The sequence below is a fragment of the Notolepis coatsorum genome (genome assembly GCF_963971535.1).
Source record: "Notolepis coatsorum genome assembly, chromosome: 11".
Lineage (NCBI taxonomy): Eukaryota > Metazoa > Chordata > Actinopteri > Aulopiformes > Paralepididae > Notolepis > Notolepis coatsorum.
In genome coordinates, this window is record NC_140175.1 from 65,620,675 (window position 1) to 65,631,788 (window position 11,114).

Consider the following 11,114-nt stretch of genomic DNA (forward strand, 5'->3'; position numbering starts at 1 on the left):
TGTATTGCACATCGTTGCGGGCAAGACCACCCGCATTTCATTTTATGGTATGCCGTGACAAATAAAACTCTTGACTTGACTTGACTTGACAACCTGACGTTATTTCTTCGACTCCTGCATTCCAAGTCCTCCACTTTGTCGAGAAGGCTTTTAACTGTGTTCTTCAGAGTGCTAACCTTCGGTGTCAGCTTATTAACATTGTCCTCCGCGTCAGAAATCCGTTGTTCAGTCTGCTCTATGCGGCTTATGCAATCTTGTATCTGTTTCTTTATTTCCTTAATTGTTATTTGCATTTTGTCGAATTTCTTATACAGTCCAGTTTTCATAGTCAGTATGGCTTTCATGATATCTTGGTTGTCTGGACTTAACTTTTCATCAACTGATTCGTCGACGTCCTCGTGTACGTTAGCCATCTTTTCATCTGACTTGGTGGCGCTGCTAGCCTCCTCCTCCACCTCCGACTGTTCAGCTTTCTTTCTAGCTTTCTTTCTATCTTTCTTTGGTTTTTCTTTAGCGTTTTTTCCTGACATTTTGATTCCGGATATTCTTATACATATACTGCGCGACTTTGAGTGATACTTTGATTAGTTTTGTAGGATTAAATTACATGCTAGCAGCTGAGCCTAAAATGTGCGACCTCCTAGTTACTCGTCATGCCCGGAAGTTCTACCTCTACTTATTACTCCACAACTGGAACCTACCTGTCTCCATCGTAACACATCTCTCTTCGCTTATCCCGAGGATGTTAGCATCTCATTTCGTTGGTGATCTGTGCCAACTTCCCAGCTTCAAACATGGTTTGAACGTTCCAGAAACCAAACGTTTTCGCGCCACCAACTTCCCAAGGGCTTTCATTGGAGGCGGTCATACGAGTTTGGTACTCATGTGGGCCTTCACATCCAGATGTTGTGGTTTCTTTTGTTGCCATTTCTGTAGCATGTTGTTTTTTTACAGAATAGGGTTGCTAGCCCTATGTCTAACCTCTGGCCATTGCTGGCCATTGGAAGGGGTGGAGTTGGTTTGTTAGTACTCTCCCCTAAACCTAGTGTCTTCCAGGTAATGGGTTACAGACTCACACCACATAAGACCCGACAGGCTTAATGTTGTGTACAAGCTGTTATTGTTATTATTGATACTGTAGGACAGGGGTTCTCAAACGTCTTTGTATTTTTTTTATTATTATTTTTTAAACAAACATATAAACAAATATGACAACACACGATAAGATATACAAGCATTAATTAACAGTGCATATCCAATGAAATCACCATTTAGTTAAATGTCTTATACAGGATATACCCCTAATACCTGTTATCTAGTACCCTACACACATATGCTCTAGCTCGTACCCCCCCCCCATCCCGGACCCCCCATTGGATAATCCATCCATTATAACTTGTTCCTACCAGACACTACCTTTATATGCTAGTTTTTATTCTCTCCACCACTTCTAACCACATTGTCATTTTGGATTCATTGAGACCCAAAATTCTTGCTGTAGATATTTTTTGATAAATCACATCGAGATATGTAAGAATCCAGACCTTCCGGCACATTTCTTCCGGTTGATACCAGATAAAACCAATCTCTTTAGCTGTGGATGTACTGCACACTGAAAGACATCATTCAGCAGTAATACAGAGGGGTGTACAGGTATATTCAGAGTTAAGAGATTTGATAATTGTTGGGTCACTTCTTTCCAGAATATCTTAACTGGTGGGCAGTCCCAGTACATGTGCATAAATGTCCCCTCGTCCCCATTTGTACATAAGGAGCATTTGGGGTCTTGTTTAAGACCCATTTTGTTCAGTCTTATAGGAGTTAAGTATGTCCTGTGAATATAGTTAAGATTGATTTGTTGATGGTCCGGGTTCCTTGATGCAAGTCGAACATTTGCCCAGGCTTCTTGCCAGTCAAAATCTATCTCCAGGTCTGGTATATCCCTCCTCCAGACTGAGTCTAGATGGAGGGTTTCATATGAGGATGTTAGTAATTGATGATAAAAATCTGAAACAAAACCTCTCGATGTCTCTCTTTTATAGAAGATTTTGTGGTATCTGTGGTGTACAATTGGTATCCTTAATGGAACACCGTGAGCCTTCAAACATGCCAATAACCGTGCGTAAAAATAATATGTGGACTTGGTGAGATAATTTTTTTTGCGTATTTCATCATAACTACAAAAACCCTGTTTGTTGAAAACATCTCCTAATGAGTGTATGCCTTGCTTTTCCCATCTAGGGAATCATATAGGTTGTTTTCCACAAATAAGAATAACAAAACAAATGGCCTAAGAATAGAATAAAATTAAATAGAATAAAAATTGAATAAAAGATACAGTAAAAATATACTGAAGTCTACAGTAGGTGTAATAATGCACAGTGCTGTTTAAAAAGTAAGAGTCCAGGAAGATGGTAATTGTCACTCTGTGCTCAGTGATGCAGTGAGGCACAGTGATGCATTGTATAGTCTGATGGCTGTCGGAATGAAGGACTTACTGTGCCGTTCAGTGCTGCATTTAGGTAGTGTGAGCCTATAACATGCTCCTCCTGTCAGCCAAGTCTGTGTATAGTGGGTGGGAGGGGTTTTCCCTGATGGCCTGGAGCTTAGCAAGGTTCCTCCTCTCCGCCACCCTCGCTAGAGTCCAGCTCCACCCCAACCACGCTACTGGCCTTCTTGACCATCTTATCCAGCCTGTTTGTGTCCCCTGCTCTCAGTCCGCTGCCCCAGCAGGTCTGTTATATATATCCGTTCAGTCTGTTTTTGTATAAGTGAAAGTTCTTAAGATAGAGAGAAATTAGATTTTTCAATTGACTCTCTTTGATTGATTGATTGAAAAGTTTATTAACAGATTGCAGAATGGGTACAGTACAGTACATCTCAATACATACAATTGTTAAGGGGATGCAGACCAGAGAAAGACTTTCGTCTTGTTTCCACCAGGGTCCCCCATTTTCAATTCATCATAACATATATGACATACATGACATACAGATAGACAGTACTGCTACATCTATACATTTATGACATATCAGATTTGCAAATACAGTACTGTTTGTGATACAAAAGTGTCCAGAAAAGGAGTGTATATACATTTGGCGTAGAAACTGTACATTGGAGGAGGTTGGTGGGGTGGGGTTGGGTGGGTTGGGTGAGGGCTGTACATTGTAGGTGGGGGGGGGGGGGGGGAGGTTGGGTAGGGGACACACACACATTTTACACTGTACATTGGAATGTTGACAAAGCCTTACTTGGTCATTTACTGTACAACTAGGTTAGGACATTTGTAGGGGCCAGTTTCGAATTGCAGTCTCACGTAGGTGTTTTTTGAGAGTGTTTTTGAAGGTGGGTAGTGATTCACATTCCTTTACAGCTTTAGGCAGGGCGTTCCACATTGATGTGGCATAATTGCGAAACGTGTTTAGTCCCTTGTTTGAGCCGAATCTGGGTTTTACATGATTTGTGGAGCTCCCTCTGGTGTTGTGATCGTGGTATTCACTGACCTTTGGGAAGTATTTTGACATGTACATGGGTACCTTGGTCGCGTAGTGTATCTTGTAGACCAGGCCCATTGCAAGTTGCTGTACTCTGTCGTCTACTCTAAGCCATCCTAGGTTGTCAAAGTGGGCAGGGGTGAGGTGGGTTCTAGGAGTCAGGTCAAGTAGTAGTCTGACTAGCTTGTTTTGAGATGTTTGTAATTTGTTTTTTAGTGCCTTTGAGGTGCTTTGGTACCATGAGGTGCAAGCATAGTCGTAGTACCCTTGAATGAGTGCTCCTGCTAGAGTCTTCAGGGTATTCTTGTTTACCAGAGAGGAGATCCGGTACAAGAATCGCGTTCGTTGGTTGACTTTTTTTATTACATTGGATGCCATTTTGTCACAGGAAAGATTAGCCTCTAGGATGGAACCCAGGTAGGTAATTTCATCTTTCCTTGTGATAATATTGTCACCCACTGTAACCGAGAAGCCGTCGGTCTTGCTGAGTTTGTTATTTGAACCGAAGAGAATGGACTCTGTTTTGCCCATGTGTAATGATAGTTTGTTGTCGGCGAGCCATATGCAGATTTTGCCTAGTTCCGAGCTGAGGGCTTTTTCAACCTGTAACTTGTTCTTGTCAGAGACCAGCAGGGCTGAGTCGTCCGCAAACAGGAACAAGTTGCAGTCACAAGCTGACGACATGTCATTTGCATAAATTAGGAATAGTAGCGGTCCTAGTATGCTTCCTTGTGGAACACCACAGCTCACTGTGAGGGGGGGGGATAGGGTACCGTTTACTTCCACCATCTGTTCCCTCCCCTCCAGGTAGGATTGTATCCAGCTCACTGATAAACTATCAAAACCAATTGCTTTTAGCTTGTCAATCAGAATGGTGTGATTGACAGTGTCGAAGGCCTTTTGTAGGTCCAGCATGACCATGCCGCAGTATTTGCCCGCGTCCACCTCTTGTTTGATGTGGTCGTTCAAGTAGAGAAGGCATGTGTCAGTGGAGTGGGATGTTCTGAAGCCAGATTGGAATTCGTAGATTAGATTTTTTTCCGCGAGGTACTTTTCGATCTCTGCTGTTTAGTTCATCACCGTGGGCAGCGCCAAGCAAGCCACAGCGCCGCTGTCCCAGCTGAAACGTATAAAAGGGAACCTGTGTTGAAAAACCATTGTGCCCCCCCGAGAACATTTAATGCCCCCCCACTAATTTGTTTCTGCAGCCTGGTCTGTGCCTGTACCTCCCCTCAGTCCTCCCCCATGCTGCTATAACACTTGCATTTCCCCAAGGGGATCAATAAAGGAACACTTGACTTGACTTGACTTGGATTTTTTGGATTCATTTCAATATTAATCATAGTCATACAGATTGTGGTTAATCGATGCATTATGACTATTTCTATTATTATCTTTTTCCTGCCTGTACCTCCCCTCAGTCCTCCCCCATGCTGCTATAACACTTGCATTTCCCCAAGGGGATCAATAATGGAACACTTGACTTGACTTGACTTGAATTTTTTGGATTAATTTCAATATTAATCATAGTCATACAGATTGTGGTTAATCGAGGCATTATAATGCATAGTTATGAATTATGTTTACGCCAAACAATACAAACACCTTCAATGTTGACACACAATGTTTACTTTGCTATGCAGTCGCATAATTTTCGCATAATTGTACCAAGTTTCTAGCAAATGTAAGGCATGAAGAAGTCAAAGAGTTGTGTTTTGGGAGACACCTCAGCAGGATGGCTTATAAATACTTTTTTTCTACTTTTTCTCCCCATTTTCTATTTTTCTCCCTTCCCCAATTTCATATTGTCCAATTCTACCCTCCCCTGTCTCGAACGTTGTTAGGCCATGCCTCCCACAAGCTGGCTGCAATGTGGACGAAGCCTTGCATCACGTGTCCCCTCCGGTACACGAGGAGGCAGTCGTCGCATCTTTTCACCTGCACAGCGCGATCTCTCAGCGGCGAGGGTCTGCGTGGGAGGGACACGCCGCCCCCGTTGCTTCCTGATTCTACTGGGCAGGCGCACCAACCGACCTGTAGGAGTCGCTGTCCACAACGTCCGATCCCCACCCACCAGCTTCCCACCCCCTAATACTGCCAATTGTATTAGTATGAACGACAAGCCAAGCTGGTAGCAACGCCGAGAGCTGGGCTCGAACCCAGCATCTCCTGTGTTGGTGGCGAGCGCCTTGCTCACTGCGCCACCTAGCCGCCCCGGCTTATAAATACTTTGATATAATATATTGATGTCTGAGAAGAGGTTCCCTCAAGTGTTTGTTTGTGGTCTTATGTTATTATTATAGTTTCAAAGTCCAATACCTAAAGGTTAAGAAGTAGCACACAAACACACACACACACACATTTATGTTTATGTGAAATATGGGGCCATTACATAGACTTAGATTAATTCTGTAACTAACATTAACCCTAACCCTAACCTTAACTCGAACCTTAACCATCAAACTGCAATAGCTCATCAAACTAAATCAGGATGAGGAACATGTCCTCTTTTGGTCCCCAAATCACCAAACATCCTGATTTCATGGTGTTTATTCTCAAAGACTGTCCTTATTTTTCACATAAACCTGTCCACACATGATGACACACACACACACACACACACACACACACACACACGGATCTCATGAGGTGCAAGGGAAGAGGATTTGATGTGGTTGTTATTGGCATGTAGTATTTGAGGTTGTTTGTAAAGGGAAAAAAATTCAACAGAATGTTGGCTAATGTTAAAATGTTGTGGTGTTTGATGAGATGGGCTCCCCATTGCTGCACGTATCCGCTTCAAGGCCCTCAACCTAGCATACCGTGCGGCAAAGGAAACCGCTCCCGCCTACCTCCGGTCAATGGTCTCTAACTACACACCCTCAAGACCCCTACGCTCTGCATCTTCTGGCCACCTCAGACCTACTCCTATCCAAGCTCCGGGAGGGTCATCAAAGAGAAGTCGCCTATTCTCAGTCCTTGCCCCACAATGGTGGAATGAACTACCCACCCCAGTTAGGACAGCCAAAACCCGTCCAATCTTTCGCCGTCGACTAAAGACACACTTCTTCAACCATTATCTGAAATAATAATAAAACATTTAAAAAGATCTAACCCTAACTAACCTTACTGTCATGCACTTGTCCTAATAAACTAACCTACACTGTAACACACAACACTTTGATGAACATTGTTACTCAGCTGATAGTTGTGCCCTTCCTGATGACTTGTCGTACAGAACTTGTAAGTCGCTTTGGATAAAAGCGTCAGCTAAATGACTAAATGTAAATGTAAATGAGATAATGGCGGAACCTTTCATAAAGTTTCTAGCTGATTGCTCTGTTTTATGTTTTAGAGATAAAAGGCAGCACTTGATCATTTTAATTATACTGTTCAAATAGACTATCTGCTCTGATTTTAATGATTTATTGTTAGTGTGTGTGTGTGTGTGTGTGTGTGTGTGTGTGTGTGTGTGTGTGTGTGTGTGTGTGTGTGTGTGTGTGTGTGTGTGTGTGTGTGTGTGTGTGTGTGTGTGTGTGTGTGTGTGTGTGTGTGTGTGTGTGTGTGTGTGTGTGTGTGTGTGTGTGTGTGTGTGTGTGTGTGTGTGTGTGTGTGTGTGTGTGTGTGTGTGTGTGTGTGTGTGTGTGTGTGTGTGTGTGTGTGTGTGTGTGTGTGTGTGTGTGTGTGTGTGCATACCCGCAGGAAGCTGTTTTGAGTAGGGGGTGCTGTGCCGACCATGCAACACCCAATTAAATCTCAGTCCGACGTTCGTCTTCACCAATTCTAGAGCTATCCAAAACGCTCATATCTCCCGGGTTTCGGCACCAAAATACTAGTATAATAATGTGACATTTATTTTGCATCAATATCCATTCGTGCCGCAAGGGGGTGCTGTACCTCTAAGTGGGGGTGCTGACGCGCCTTCAGCACCCCTACTTCGCGTGGCTATGTGTGTGTGTCTGTGTTGTCATCCCTCACTATCTCTCAGAAGTTCTATCATGAGCTTGTTTCTGTTTTCGTTCACCAGCTGCTATACCAGAGCTATTAGCTACTGTAGTTCCAAAATGCTAAAGCCACTTGCTCTACAAAGCAAGTAGATTTCCAGCCAAGTAAATGTTGCTACTAAAATAGAACCTCTGGATAATATCTGGGTACTTGAGGTTTCTGGATGATGGCTGCGTTAGGGTACTTACTGATGTTTCTGGATGATGGCTGCGTTAGGGTACTTACTGATGTTTCTGGATGATGGCTGTGTTAGGGTAATTACTGATGTTTCTGGATGATGGCTGTGTTAGGGTAATTACTGATGTTTCTGGATGATGGCTGTGTTAGGGTAATTACTGATGTTTCTGGATGATGGCTGTGTTAGGGTAATTACTGATGTTTCTGGATGATGGCTGTGTTAGGGTACTTACTGATGTTTCATCATCAGCATCATCCTTTGGGGCGGTGGTGGCTGATTCGTTGCCGGGGTGGTTTGTAGCCAAATGGAGTCACATTGTTGTGATGTGTCACAGAGCCAAGGGCCGTGTCAGAGAGCCCAGGGGCGTGTCACAGACCCCAGGGCTGTGTCAGAGAACCCAGGGCAGTGTCAGAGACCCCAGGGCCTGTATGGAGATTGTCAGCGAAGGGGGGGGGGGGGGGGGGGGGGGGGGGGTTATCCCGCCATCTTTCTAGCAAATCACAGTCCCCGAAAGCATTTTAAAATAATTTTCTCGTAGAGGAGAGGGGAAGGTTGGAGAGGAAAGGGGAGAGTGTAAGTCAATGTACAGAGTAGGTCATCGATTAAGACATTACCAAGATCACCAGCCCTAGGGTCCTCTCTTTCTCTGTCTCTCATTCACTCTGTCTTTTTCTCCCTCTGTCTCTCATTCTCTGTAATCGCTCTGTTATCTTTATAGCTGTATCACTCCCTTTCTCACTCTCTCTCTCTGTCTCGCTCTGCCTGTCTCTCTTTATCTCACGCTCTATCTGTGTCTCACCTTTTCTCTCCCTCCCTCGCTATAATTTACTCAAAGAAGTCATGCGGGACCCAAAGCCATCAATAGCCACCAAGATGATGTTTGCCCATTGGCTTATAATGGAAGTAAAAGTATCCTATAGTCTCTAACTAGGCCCTGTCTGACAGAAAGATAAGTTAAAGATAAGTTGAAGGGTAATACGAGCAAATTGGTTCTATGTCATTCTTCCGTTGATATGAGTTAATATCAGATTTGATATCAGAGTTAATATATTTTCCAATTATTAAGATATCTGGAAATCATTTGGTGTGCTCCTATCACAGGCCATAGGCTGACAGTGAAATTATATTCTTATAGATGGTTTTGTGTTGCTAGGGAACAGCTTGAGTTTATTTCCTCTTAGTTTTGATATTAGCTAACACTGCAACAAGGAAACTATAAAAGAAGGAAGGGTCACTGTGTAGCGCGTTATTACACATTGGTGCCACACATAGCATAAAGTCCTAGAGACAGAGAAAGGTTGAGTGGAGGTGAGGAAGGAGCAGAGATCGTGGAGAGAGTGTGATATACTGAGTTTGTGAGGTGAGAGGTAGTTGGAAGGAGAGGTGAGAGCGAGTACGTGTTTGTGGTACTGGACCCTGGACTGGCTGAGATAACCCCCTGTGAAACATAACCCTGGACCAAAAGACAAACCTTGAGTATTGAACATTCCCTTTTTTGTACGAGAGCCTGCTTGTCTCAAAGTGACGGTTTTTGTATAATTATGTTATAACCTGTGAACCTTTTTATTTTAGTAACAGTGACTCCTGGCGCACGTGACAAAGACAGGGTGCCCTTTTAAGGGACCACCCATTTTTCAGAGAGCGTATTGTGTAACAGTAATTGATTACGTCCTGTGTGGTTAATAAACTGCTGCCTGGTGTGCACTCGGAGCGAACGTTTGGTTTCAAATCATTCAACAACACTACACCTTTTTTGGGACCTCAGAGGCCAACGCAGATACACTTTTCTTCATTCGAAATAGACAATACCTTCTAATACACTCCGCTGTTGATTGTACTGTAGCACTATTTTACTCTGTCCATTCTATTGCATAATTTTACTATCTATTCTATTATACTATTTTATTGCACTGTATTATTTTACTCTGTCTATTACTTTTTATTACAGGTTCAAAACTGTCAGGTATTAAACTGTGTGTGTTATGGTTTGTAACCGACCCCAATCGCACAACACAAGACAGGTATGAGAGTGAGCCAAAACAGGGCAAATATTTATTATAGAACAAAAAGCGGCACAGTCCCTTTAAGGGAAAACACAAAAACACTAGAGTCAAGGAATTATGGAAAATGCGGCACTGTGCCTTTAAGAGGCGAACAGGCTAAGGGACTAAGGCTAAGGGACAGGGCCAGGGCTAAATGTCAAGGACCAGGACCAGGGGCACTGGAGAGGGGGACAGGGACAGAGGCCCGGAGAGGCGGGCTGGAGACAGGGACAGAGAACAGGGTTAAGGCTTTGGACAGGGCGAGGGCCAGAGCTGCTTTTACAGGGATGAGGACAGGGTTCCGACGGCGGAGGCCTGGCACGGGGACAGGGGCCCGACAGCGGGGGCCTGGCACGGGGATCCTCCTCCTCCTCTTCGGATGCTGCAGACGGGCAGCGCAGAACAAAGGGGGTCCCAGGGGACCGGGATGGGAACACGCCGTCCTCCCGTGGAATACTAGGGAGCGACGACGAGCCTGGGTCCAAGGGGAACGGGATGGGCACAAGCCATCCTCCCGTGGAATACTAGGGAGCGACGACGAGCCTGGGTCCAAGGGGAACGGGATGGGCACACGCCGTCCTCCCGTGGAATACTAGGGAGCGACGACGAGCCTCACCCCAGGAACGAGGATCACGAAGAGACGCCTTCCTCCCGTGGAATCGGGAGCGATGACGAGCCAGCTTGACGTCTGGAGTGGGAAGACTGGAAAACCTCCCGTAGAGAATTAGAGAGCGAAGACGGTGTCCCACTCCAGGCAAACGGCGACAGGTGGTGATGGCTGGCACGTCGTCTCACGCCGGAGACGCGGCAGGTGATGGTAACGTACAGGATGGTAACGTACAGAACTCCATGAACACAGACACAGATACAGAGTCCAGAACACAGAACGACCCGACAAGGACTGGAGGGGAGTCTGCAACCTATGTACTCTCCCGAGGTGATTGCAAACTCCCAACAGGTGCGTGAAGGTAGAGGATCAAGGATGTCCAAGGGTGGGGGCTGGTGAAGAGTAGAGGAGAGTAAATCATCGCAAGGGTGGGGGCTGGTGAAGAGTAGAGGAGAGTAGACAGGGAAAACACAGGAAAAAGGTCCAGGGACAGGCGAATCCTCACAGTGTGGGTATCAAACAAGATACTGTCAGGCTTAAAAACTGTGTAGGACCCAGGCCTAGAACTGCACCCTGAGAGAGGGAACTGCGCCCTGAGAGGGAGGTTTGCCCTGAGTGGGAGGTTTGAAGGGTCAAAGTGGGTATAAAACAGGAGGGAAGACTGTCAAGTTTTAAACTGTGGATACCAAACAGAGAAGGTAAAGACGACTTTGAACTGTTGAACAGTAATCCAGAACAATTTTATTGCACTGTAAAAAACATTTTATTTATCTATTCTATTCTACTAT